We start from the raw sequence: 13175 nt of genomic DNA on the forward strand, positions 1-13175 counted from the left end.
CCACTTGTTATATCGTCCATCCAGGTTTTCCTTGGTCTTCCCCTCTTTCCTCTTCCTGGCGGAATCCATTCCAAAATCTGTCTGGGCAATCTTGTTTCTGGCATTCTACGTACGTGGCCATACCATTCTAATTGCTTGTAGCTAACGAAATCTAACAATGTCTAATGGCTGTGTTTCGAATTTTTTTCCAATTTGAATGTCTAGTGGAACGTCTAAAACAATTGAAGAGTTCACTGCAAGAATGATGGATGTCATTTGGAATACATTTTTCAGGAGAAGCAATTGAAAGTTTGAAATGCTTAGCGCTCAAAACTTAACTGTGATTTTCCAATCATTACTGGACAATGACTATCAGTGTTAATGTCATATAACTCTCTATGTACATGCTATATGTCTTAAGGTATGCATTGGCAGTCTTGGTTCATTTTCGACAAGAAAGTGACATCCATCATTCTTGCAGTGGACTCTTCACTTCATTTCAGTGGAGAGGAGTTTCAATCTCAGTTCGTGTTTAAATGCCACGTTTCCGCCCCATATGTTGTAGTACTCCTTATTATAGATTTGGAGTTTTGTTTCAATTGTTATTATCTTATCCCACCAAACTCCATTTAACATAGCTATTGCGATCTACCTTTCTGAATTCTATATTTTATGTCACTTTCCTGGCTGTATATTGAGTTAATGTTTACCCCCAAATATTCACACTCCTCACATCCTTTTATACATCCTATTTCATCTTCCAAATCCAAATCTTTCATTTCCTCCCCACAGGACATATAAAGTGTTTTCTCTAAATTTATTTTTAAACCCCGTTTATTGTATTCTTCTATAAGTTTTCTGGTCATATATTCTATGTCCTCATAGCCCTGTGCTATAACTAGCTGGTCGTCTGCAAATAACAGAGTATAAATTGTAGAATTCTCAGTAGATATTCCCATATCTTTACACTTCTTCCAATTTTGTAAAGCTTGTTTTATATATATCTTAAATAAAGTTGTGGATAAACTACACCCATAATAACTTAATAATAATAATAATAATAATAATAATAATAATAATAATAATAATAATAATAATAATAATAATAATAATAATAATAAATTAATAATAACAGAAGTAGTAGTATATTAAACTACTCGCCATATTATGAAACTGAATTCTGACCATGCCTTCATTTTTAGTCCGTGATATAGCTTGTAACATAAATATAGCACAATAAAATTTATATTGAGTGACAATGTGAGGTAATTTTACATTCATTATTAGGTAATGGAATATTTATAAACTTTATAATTCAATAAAATATACATTTATTGGCGTTGTATAACGTGTTTTGAACATTTCAAATTTAATTCAACAATTTGTGGTAATTATTTTAGCTTTATCATTATTTATATTTCCTCATTGCTGATCGAAAGTGCGTGTGGAGCAGGAGGAATGGAAATACGAATTCCAAGAAAGGCGATCGAGTGAGAATGAATGAACGAACGAACGAATGAATAAATGAATGAATGAATGAATGAATGAATGAATGAATGAATGAATGAATGCACTTTGAAAGCTAGACTCTGGTGTCAATTATATATTATTGTATTCCATTAAAGATGAAAATAAATAAGAATGTGGAAATATAAGAAGAAATAACACGTAAATAAAGGGAAATATAGGTATCTGAATGAAAAACCAAATTTTAAATACTTGCAGTCGCGTGGCCTTTTCAGGAGCGAGACCCTAGGCGACTGTCTATTTCGCCTTATGTAGCTCGCCTCTGCTCTTGCTCATCTCACGCTCTTCCCTCTCATATAAGTTCCCAATGATCAATTACATTACGTCCTGTCAATACGTAATTTTACTACCTTATATATAGATACTATTTTAATGTTCGTTTTATTCTATTTTAACCAATGACATTTACATGCACCATTGTTTTCCATTATGTTCTCCTTTTCACTTCATATAATATACTTCACTATTTGTTCGCAATATAACGTACTCTAGGTTTATTAATTGATCTGAAGATGCTTCCTTCGAACCGAAAACGTTAATCATTTATCTTCCAATATGTAAAAATAGCATCTGTGTGTTCAATCACATTTGTATACTGATAAGTTTGACGGTTGTTTTTTTTTTTCCTTGTTAGGAGGGAGGGAGGGAGGGAATATCCCACGCACTATACCCCCCCATATGGGATGAGTTGCGTGCCCACCGATCCTCTACGCGTACCGACCTCTTAACGACCGATCCCTACAAGACAACAGAGTCTATATACCATTCCTTCTTCGGCAACGCCCACCCAAGGCTCCCTTAACGATCCGAGGCGGAAGTCCTACTCTGAGAAGGTCTGGCCCTGGGTTCCGTTGCAGAAGCTATCCGTCATCACTTGAATACAATCCACGGAGGCCGGTCGAGAGAGCCAGCAGCTTCGGAGGGCCGCCTGTAGAGCGATCTGAAAACCAGAAGAAGTAACGGAATGATGAATGAAAGGATGATAGGGGAGGAAAGGAAGTGGCGAAGATGAGTGGGGTTCCAATCACCTGATAAAGTTACCTGATATTCATCAATAGGAGTGAGGGAAAAACCCCGAAAAACCTCACCTAGGCAACTCGTCCCGACCGGAGATCGAATCCTGGCTCGCTGGGTTCGGAGTTAGACTTGCTAACCCCTCAGCCACAACGGTGGACTTGACGGTTGTTACATAAATTTTGAATATTATTGCACAGCTTATCGAACCCAAATCAAGTAATGAGATAGGTTTGGAAGTAAATCCCGAGAAGACAAAGTAGTGTGACCAGAACATAGCACGAAATGGAAATGTAACAATTGTAAATTTATTCTTTGACAAGGTGAACAATTTCAAATATCTTCGAGCAGCAATAACAAATGACACTCGAGAAGAAATTAAACGCAGAATAAATAACGGAAATGCCTGCTATTATTCGGTTGAGAATCTTTTGTCATCAAATCTGCTTTCAAAAAACTGAAAGTTAGAAATGTTAAATGTTATATTTTATTTAATGACGCTCTCAACTGCCGAGATTATATCAGCGTCGCCGGTGTGCAGGAATTTTGTCCTGCAGGAGTTCTTTTATATGCCAGTAAATCTACTGACATGAGCCTGTCGCATTTAAGCACACTTAAATGCCATTGACCTGGCCCGGGATCGAACCCGCAACATCGGGCATAGAAGGCCAGCGCTATACCAACTGCGCCAACCCGGAAAGTTAGATTTTATAAAACAGCTATATTAACGGTTGTGAAAATTGGACTCTCACTTTGAGAAAGGAACAGAGGTTAAGTGTGTTCTAGAATAAGGTGCTTACGAAAATATTTGAAGCTGAGGGGAATGAAGTTACAGGAGAATGGAGGAAGTTATACAACGCAGAACTGCACGCATTGCATTCTTCACCTAACATAATTGAAACATTAAATCCAGACGTTTGAGTTGGACAGGGAATGTAACAAGTATGGGTGAATCCAGAAATACATATAGAGCAGGATGCAGAACTCAAAGAGATAGAGGTAGAAGCATGAGGAAAGCATTGGTTTCCCTTCAACAATCCACCGGCGTTGAATGACTTCTCCGTGACTCGTCTGCAACCATGTGGCGGAATACAACAAACCTGTGCTCACGGAAAAAATGACGAAAGTTTTTCCGACCACAATAATTCTGTAGCCCGGAGGAAAAAGGTTTTAAGTCAGTTTTTTGTGAAAATGAGATTTTTATATATTCTGAAAGTGGAAACAATTCTCTACAGTCTGGCAAAATGGTTAAAGTCAAATAAGACTCCTGACTGGATTTATAGAGCGTAACAAAATATCCATATCCTAAGTACTTTTTGAATCGAGCACACGCAAAATAAAGGACTTAAGAATATTTAATACTTTATTCCTTACAAACATCACATGTTTACTTTCCATGAGTCCCTATTAAAAAGGTCTAACTTGTATTTTAGCTATTTTATCACATACTGATGACCTTTCCTTTTAAAACTTTAAGCACTAGATAAACAGTCCTATAATGTTTAAGACCTATTTTGCATTCCTAATAATTTACATTTCTCATTTATTTTGATATGGAAAAGATCTTATGTTTACATAGTCCCTTCTACTCAGTTTGGGTTCTATTTTTAAAAGGGCTTAAGTGCGGCTATTTTTACAAATAATCAAGAAAGTTGTTAAATGAGCAACATTACTTATTTTAGAAGAAATATAAACAAATAATATGCAGAAAAAACCTCTAAATTAAAAAAAAAACTATAATTTACAGCAATTTCAATCTTTCTACTGCTCTCCTGAAAAGTAAAAAAAAATTTTACTTTTAACCTTTTTCCTCCCGGCTACAGAATTATAACAATAAACTGATCACAAATGAGACAACGCGCTTTGTGATTATTTTCAATACAGAAGTATTCATTTTCCCCATTGTTCTTTAAACTACTACTTTCCGACCGATATTGCTTCGAATTCCATCTCTAGACAGTGAATACAAATCTTCTGTACTTTGTCATGTGGACGATGAGTGACCTTGGAGGAAGGAATGAATGACTAGTCCGGCTCGTGACGAATGCAACAATTGGAGTGCAGTTCTGCATCGCTGATATAAAGTGTTAGAAGGAAGACCTGACAGCCATTCCAAGATAAATGAGCCTAAGTGGTAAAAATTAAATTTGTGATAATAAAATTTATTTTGACGAAGAGAGCTTCTGAATAGTGTAAATTGCCAGATTCCAAAAAAATATATATTTATTTGTATTTTAACTCTCATTTTTTAAGGTCTCAAAACAATGTAGGTAGTAATCTTGTTTTTGAAATGTAAATTTGTATCCCTATGTTCTCACTATTGATATAGCCAAATCAGTTTCCTTAAGATGGTATGCTTGCTACTTCTTATTGGTAGAACCTATTAGGTACATGGTGGACAGTGTGATTTTGTATTTTGTTATTTCCTATAATTATTGTGACAATGTATAAAGATAGCCATCTTCTTGTCCTGTACGGAACTAGAAAAGATATAAAGTTTGTTTTGCACGTTAATGAAAGAAGGTAAGTGCACAATCTTTTATAGAAGTTAAGTAAGTACCGCTCTCATAACGTCACTAATTTTAATTAGATTTTTAATAAGGCATTTTTAAAGGAAATAAGGTTCCGTACAGAACAGTTCCGTATGGGACAGTTCTGTACAGGACAATTACTAACAGAACTCGAGGTTGCTGTATTGTTGATTATTGGTGTTTTATGTAGAACATTTGAATTTGTTTCATAGGCTATATGAAGAGCTCAAGAACAAACAATGGGAAAAAGTAGCAGCGATCTCCAAAATTCAGCAAAGTCACTGTTTTTTACCATGACTGTGAAAGCGTTCTTGTTGCCACAACAGCCCGATCAGAAATGTGTAGACACAGCATCTTTAAAGAATTAACCACATTAACCACTCTAACAAGGGAAGGGTTTCGGCTCGAACAGGAATTTTTGGTTAAAAATTTGTACAGAGACTTACCTCACAATGGGGATGAAGACCGTAAAAGCATTCATTTGTGTAACCCTCCATTTGGTTGGTATTGGTCAATACACTTCTTTAAAGATGTACATGAGGATTCTCCATAAATTCATGATACAGCATGGAGTAGAACAATAAGCACAACACGCAAAAGCAATACCTAAACAATCTTCTGAATCACACTCCAGTGCTGAAAAATCAAATGCCACCTGAATTACATTTTTGAAGTTCAAGACTTGTTCAGGATTCACGTAACAAGCTGACTGCCAGGAATATTGAAGCATAGGGTGGTACACTGGAGCAGACAACTGGTTATGAATAACAGAGTGCATTTTCATTATAAACACTCGATTTCCCAAGTTAAGTTCTGGATTCTCAGCAAGAGTCCTTATGCAATCTGCTATATTCCGAGCATAATATTGTCTAAGGAAATAGATATCCAGAGGCTGGATAAATTTAGTTTTTTTTAGGTGGCATGATCATACATTCCATGTCCTAGTCTTGGAATGATTCATTTATTAAGGTCGTGTTCTTGTGCACATTCAATGACTCACACAACAGTGTACATTCTTGATTAGCTGCAATATTTTCGGATAGAACGTTGGAGAGAAATGTTTTTAAATGGGCTTCAGACATTTTACCAGTCGCACTAGCTTCTAGGCTAGGCTAGGCTTACGGGTAAGGTGTCCCATCCCCTTAACTTGTGCAGTGCTCTCCCCATCCCCCAACCTGTACAGTGCTCTAACAGACAAACCACACATTACACAAACGAATGCTTTTGGGAGCTTTACAGAGATGTAAAGATGGGCTTGTATAGAAATTTTGGATACGAAATTCCTGTTCGAGCCGAAACCCTTCCCTTGTAAGAAGCCTATATTACGAGATTTACTCTGACTCGTCACTTACAGCAAATGACTCAGAATCAGACGCTATAGCTAGAGATATAAGTCTTCAGAATGTGAAAATATGTCTCCTCTAGAACAAAGCCATCACAACCTAAAACATCCCATGAATCTGGAAGATTTAAATCCTAGAAAGTTCATTGAAGTTGAATTGACAAGTGATAAGGGACTAAAGCATAAATATCATACTATATGCAGTGCTGTCATGGTGGAGGTCATACGGGGTCATACATCATATGAGAACCTACAATTTTTTTTTTTTAATTAATTGTATGGGGAAAAGAAAATTTTGTCTGTACGGAGGCATACAGCATATGGGTGCCTAAGTTTTGTACATGTACAGATCTTAGATCATCTCTTGGTGTTCTTAATGTATTTTGTTTGATGTTCATGAACAAAAATTGTCCACCTCTGCAGCACAGGAATCCAGAATTATATAAAATAATGGTTGAAAAACAAGACGTGCTGCAAATACACACTCCAAGATTCATAAAGACAAGTATGCATCTACAGTGGTGCTACATGGTATATTCTTTAAATCAAATTTGTTGTACAATTAAAATGTAAAGCAAAACAATTTCTTTACTTCTTCTTTAATACTAATAAAATCATTAAATGACAGTTGGAAAGATAAAGAGAGGAGAGTAAAATATATTTCAAGGGAAAAAACAAGGGATGGGGCATATGGCCAAGGAAAAAATTACCATGACAGCACTGACTATATGTAATGGCAAGGTTGAGAACAAAGGTATTAAAGTACTTTTTTTTTTAAGCAGACAACCAAAAATGACAAACATTTTAAGCTAGATGAGGAATCCTCTTCATTTCAAAGCATTGTCAAAGTGTCTCAGATAAGAAGAATCTAAATGATTCTGATATTGTTAGAAAAGGAGCTGACATATTGTATTATAAATTTAACTGAAGGTTCTTAAATTGAAATAAACTTGCAGTTTAATGTACAGTATAATACATAATCATTAACATATAACTTCTTATGGTTAAATTCAGCAGATCAATCTGACCGTTTCATGACAAAATTTCCTCTAATTGCACATTGCTGTCCCATAAAATACATGTAAAATCGATAAAAATAAATATTTGTTATATTAAAATTACATTATTACCTCCAAAAAACAAAAAAACTCTCAAAGAAGACTTCTAATTCACAAGTGTCCCGTATGGAACTTTTTGACTGTCCCATACGGAACCAAGTATTTCTGGTTAATTCGTAGCAGTTACAAGGTTTTTTTAAGAAGTAACTATTTTTATAAAATGTTTCAGTGCCTACAAGTTCATGGAAAAAATTTCAGTTACTTAAGGAATCAGATATCACAGATTTTTGCCATCAAAGTGCTTGTTGACTATTGAGGTGTCTAAAAAATGTCCCGTACAGAACCTCATTTTATTTAGATATTTCTCAGAAAATAAAATTCAGTAAACTATTCTGTTTCAGGAAGAGGGTCCTTCACACTTTAACAAAATTATTCATTTATCACTGAACATATTTTACCAAAGATATAAATTTTATAGACAATTATATTTCCAAAGTTGCTGTCTAAAGTGTCCCGTACGGAACCTGGAATGGCTGCTGAGGAAAAAAAGACCATTGAGGAGGCCGAGACGTAGGTGGGAGGATAATATTAAAATAGATTTGAGGGAGGTGGAATATGATGGTAGGGACTGGATTAATCTTACTTAGGATAGGGACCGACGATGGCAGGCTGATGTGAGAGTGTCAATGAACCTATGGGTTCTCTAAAAGCCATTAGTAATTAAATATTATTAATATTGTTATAATAATAATAATAATAATAATAATAATAATAATTATATTATTATATCGAAATTTAATAAAAAGTATTATTTTATGAGAAAAAAAATTGATTTTAAGTACCCTATAATGAATGTACCACCTGTATATTTTAATCGCATAATTTAGAAAGGAACTAAGTAAAAATTTGCACTTGTTTGTGGTGAAATGATTAATACTTCCATGAAGTATTGATTTGCAAAGAAAGGAACTTAGTCAAACCTTTCCCTGTATCCCTAACATCAAGTTGACATTTATAGTACGGGACTGGTACACTCGTATTTAGCATATTCATGAAAATAAATTTCTTTGATCTTCTAAAATGTAGCATATTTTGACTTCATTCTTTTCTAAAAAGTGCTATCCTTTGTAATATTAATACAATACTCACTTTCATTTGATCATGAATTAACGCAACGCAAATCAGATAACAGTCCCATATGTGGTTAGGGAGGATTTCCAAGTTTCATTAGTGTTAGAATTATTATTATTTATTGAAATGGGTATAAATATAGAATTTAAACTATGTTAATAATGTACAGTAGTGGCAAAAAAAAAAAACGGACCGACCCTTGTAGCTGATTTCAGAGCCTTGTTCACTCCAGAGCCACGATAGACTGGTAACTAAGACTTTCGTGGTTCGAATCCTGCCTGGGAAGGAAACTTTTTTTTGTTCCTTATTCAAATTTATTCCCAATACTTTTCGATTGCAGCGATATTTTACTACTTAATTAACTTACTGTTCCCAGAACATGAATTTTACCAGATTATTTTCTAATGGTTTTCGAAATGGGCTACGTCAGCAGTCGAAACTACAATTTCAATAGATCACTCATTATCTTGTGAATGAGGGCATGGCATGAGCAGTGGCTCATTTCAGGGACTTTGATTATTCCGTCGGTCCAGTTTTTTTTGCCACTACTGTACATACCGTACATTGTCAAAAACTTGCATTTTGCTATAATCGGTAGACCTACTATGAACTTTTATAAGATCGTTAAAAGAAAAACAAAAGAAAATAATCCTTACAATACAAATGTTAATATATTTTAATACTAATTAATAATATTAACACACGTAATTATGTAACATCTCAATTATTCTGATCGGTGGAATGAATATTTCCTTTCTAAAAGCTACAAATTTTTTATAATCGTCTGGTTTTATGGCGGAAAGCTGTAGCCTCATTTCTGCTTAACTGCATTACTCTATTGCAGTAATTTGTTTTCAGGATAAATATGCAGAGAATCCAGATATGAAACTGATAAATATTATATTTCTCTTTAGATCTTTAATAGTATTAATGATATTAATCAAAATGAAATACAATAATTAAGTTATTAATATTTATTTTGTAATTTTACGATTATACTATAATTATTGTTATTGATGATGTTTCATGTTTTTATTGATTCGTATTTTCGTGATTTCGTATACCTACATTTTGCAGTAGGCCTGTTCTCCAAATTTAAAATACTATTTAAATATAATTTGCGATTCATCGAATGCCACACTGTCAGAATCGCTGAATTATACGATTTATTTTGTTCGTATTTATTGATAAGAAAGGATTGCCATAAAACAATGTAATGTATTAAAACCATAAAACATCATTGTGCTCAGTAATTTTTAAAATGCGTCGCGATTTCGGTAGTGTTTTTAAATGTGCTTGTCCAATCGAGGCTTAAAATTATCAGCCTCCCATATAAACATTCATTCCTATAATCGCCATTGACGCTATAAAACGTAAATGTTTTTATTCCCTACTTATTGCTGCAGTTTTCAAGCAAGAATCGAATTTATAACTTAGAAATCTTACCTCAATGGGAAGAGGTTCATCCTGGTTGTCCCATGAGAATCGAACCGAGCTCCTTAATTCACATACTGTCCATAAAACACTATTTTTGCTTGCTTTAATTGAAATCAAAACTCAAAATAGCGGTTCAATATGTCATTTGCATTGTTGAAGACGATATTGTTATGCGTTGAGCAATGAATGCCAATTACATAGAGAATGAAAAAATGGAACTAACGTCAGTGAGTAGAAGCTGTAGCACAATCTTGTTTGCAATGCCATAAGTTCGAAAACAACTTCATTTTAACCTTTAAAGGCACACATTGAGTCACCAGCGAATAGGGATTATAAAGAATGGTCACTGAGCGAATTTTCCTGTGTTTTGTTTCTCTGTGCACCAGCGTTTAGTTCCACTTTCAAGCGCTAGAGGTTAGTGTAATCGAGCATATGCTGAGATAATAATTGAGTATAGAGTTGAGACACAGGATCCAAACATCGCCTACCTTATTGCATAATCCAGTAACGCTTTGCTTCAAATAAATTCAAGTTAACAGCTTACCCTTATTTCTCAATGACAAAATATAATAATAATTTTTTATATTTCAGACATAATAAATTATATTATAAAATAATATAACATATTATAAAACTATGTATCAAATTCGTTTAATATTTGTATATAATATAATATAGGTAAATGGTTTTACTTCTCATAAGAGTTTTGTTTTTCCATTTACACTGCTATCAAATCATTATATATTTTAATGGTTGTTGGGGTCAACGTCTCAACTCTCATTATAAAGGAACTCTAGAGTCTAGACATTACAGTTAATGACGGATTTATTATTTTATGGATCCAATTTATTTTATTTGAGTACATAATGTACCTAGATGTGTTAATTATGTGTTATATTTCCGATGTGTCGACTGCTAGCTGGTGTGATGTCAGTGCCAACTCTAGGGAGAAAGCAGAATCTCACGCTCTAGCTGGCTTGAAGGTCATTGAAATCAGTCTGGCTACATCAAAGGTACCGACGCGAAGTGTCCATTCTTTATAATCCCTATTCACAGGAGTCACTTCCCACAATCTAGTCGGAGTTTGCCTTCGAGTCAAAAACTTGGCGATCATTGCCGAGAAACCAATTGTAAAATTACAGTAGGAACTAGACATTTTCTGCCATTCGACGAATCGTAAATTATGTTTAAATAGTATTTTAAATTTAGAGAACAGGCCTATATATATATATTAGTTGTCTATAATGCCGTTTGACATTTTCTGACAGCCAAATATTAATTTACAGTCACTGATAAATTTATCGCACTCCCTCTATCTCTCCATAAGTCTTCTCCTATGCCCTTTTCCATGTTGTCATAGGTCTTCCTCTTTTTCTCCTTCTTGATGGGGTCCAATCAAATGCCAACCTTGGTAATCTTTCAGCATTCATTCGCATCATATGCCCATACCATATTAGTTATTTTGTGAAAATATCCTCTACAATATCTTTCTTAACTTGCATTTTCTCTCTGATTATATCGTTCCTAATTCTGTCTCTTCTTGAAATGCTTGCTGATTGTCTCCAATAATCCCTTTCTAAGGCCAAAATCATGAACTAAATCATTTAATAACATGTGATCTACACATTATAATATCATATTGGCGGTAAAACAGAAATCTTTCTGCACTTTCTCCACAAATGAAGACCAGATATTAATTGATTATGTTTCTAAACACAAATCCCTGTTCGACATGAGCCAAAAAGAAGAACCAACGTAAACAATAACTAATCTATATTTTGCAACAACCAGAACTGTTAATACAATTGAGTAAAATGATTCATAATTGAAGGACACACACACGATGCGGCAGATTTAGCTAGGTACTGAAGCAAAGGTTTGATCGATGGACAAGAAATATCTTGCATCAAATCGGATGAAGTTATAAGATATCTTGGCATTACTTTTAATGATGAAATAAAATTTAATGCGGCGCAACTAATTGAAAAACTGACAAAAAAATCTTAATCAGCTGGTCACTTCACCCTTACTCATGCCTGACCAAAAGATAAATATATTAAATCAATATATCTGGCCTCAGTTGGTTTACCCCTTCCAATGTGCTCCTTTAAAAGATCTTAAAGTGAAATTTCTATCTGATATTGACAAATTAATTCGCAGCGCTGTTAAGGAAATAATTAACATTCCTACTGACACCTCGGATGCTATGTTGTACGCACCAAGAAGATTGCGAGGTTTAGGAGTACTTAAAGCCCAGTGGGAAGCTTACCTTCAGCACTTAAATATTTGTCAAAGACTTTTACACGTTGACAACCCTCATGTAGCAGCCACTCGAAATCTTCCAAACGAAATTGAACATTGCATCAAACAATTACCAATTACCTTCGATTGCTCTGAACGTTTTTCTTCTCAAAAACTAAAAAGCATTGTGTGAAGATTCTTTTCATCAATGGAGCAAATTGAAAAGTAAAGGTTTGGGAGTTGTTTTCTATTCTCACTGGAAGAAAGGTAATTCGTGGATCTCAACCAAAAAGGGACTTTCGAGCAGTCAGTGGACGCAAGCCATTAAGATGAACTGTAATACAATACCTGTACGTACTCTCCCCGGTAGAACTCTTGACTCAACCCGTTGCAGAAGATGCGACGAGCAAGAAACGCTTCCTCACGTCTTGGGTTTCTGCCATCATGGAGAATTGCTCCGAATCAACAGACATAATACGGTTCGTTCTCTCATCGCAGCTTCAATCCGTCAGAATGCTTCCTATGAGGTTTATGAGGAGGTTGGTTGCGTCTCTTCTGATGGCTCTACTAGACGGGCTGATATCATCATAATTGATCGGCAGAAGGATAAGGGTGTCATTCTTGATCCCACAATCCGTTTTGAGATGCATGAGCAACAGCCACATGAGGCGTGTCGTGAAAAACAAGTCATATATGAGCCTTGTTGTCAGCATCTTGGAGCACAATACCACATTACACATTGGACAGTTTTTGGGCTCATGTTCGGTGCCCATGGCACGATCCCACGTGAAACTTTAAATCAACTTAAACAATACAAAATTTCTGATGCAACGATTGATGCCATAGGATCTCACGTGTTAAAATCATCCTTAGCTATAATTAGTAATCATTTGTACCCAACAAAATTTTTATTGT

General features: G+C 34.8%; 1 protein-coding gene across 2 annotated transcripts in view; it reads right to left on the reverse strand.

Moving 5' to 3' along the window:
• LOC138693813 (uncharacterized) overlaps positions 1-13175 on the reverse strand; it is an 85330-nt gene that overhangs the window by 21237 nt on the left and 50918 nt on the right. The window contains exon 7 of one of the 2 annotated variants that reach the window (XM_069817614.1): positions 2270-2446. The exons of the other annotated variant lie outside the window; for it this stretch is intronic. The gene's annotated coding sequence lies outside the window, so the exon portion shown is untranslated. The remainder of the gene's footprint in view (positions 1-2269; positions 2447-13175) is intronic. 2 annotated transcript variants of the gene reach the window in all.

Source organism: Periplaneta americana, unplaced genomic scaffold, assembly GCF_040183065.1.
Source record: "Periplaneta americana isolate PAMFEO1 unplaced genomic scaffold, P.americana_PAMFEO1_priV1 scaffold_22, whole genome shotgun sequence".
In the NCBI taxonomy this organism is placed as follows: Eukaryota; Metazoa; Arthropoda; class Insecta; order Blattodea; family Blattidae; genus Periplaneta; species Periplaneta americana.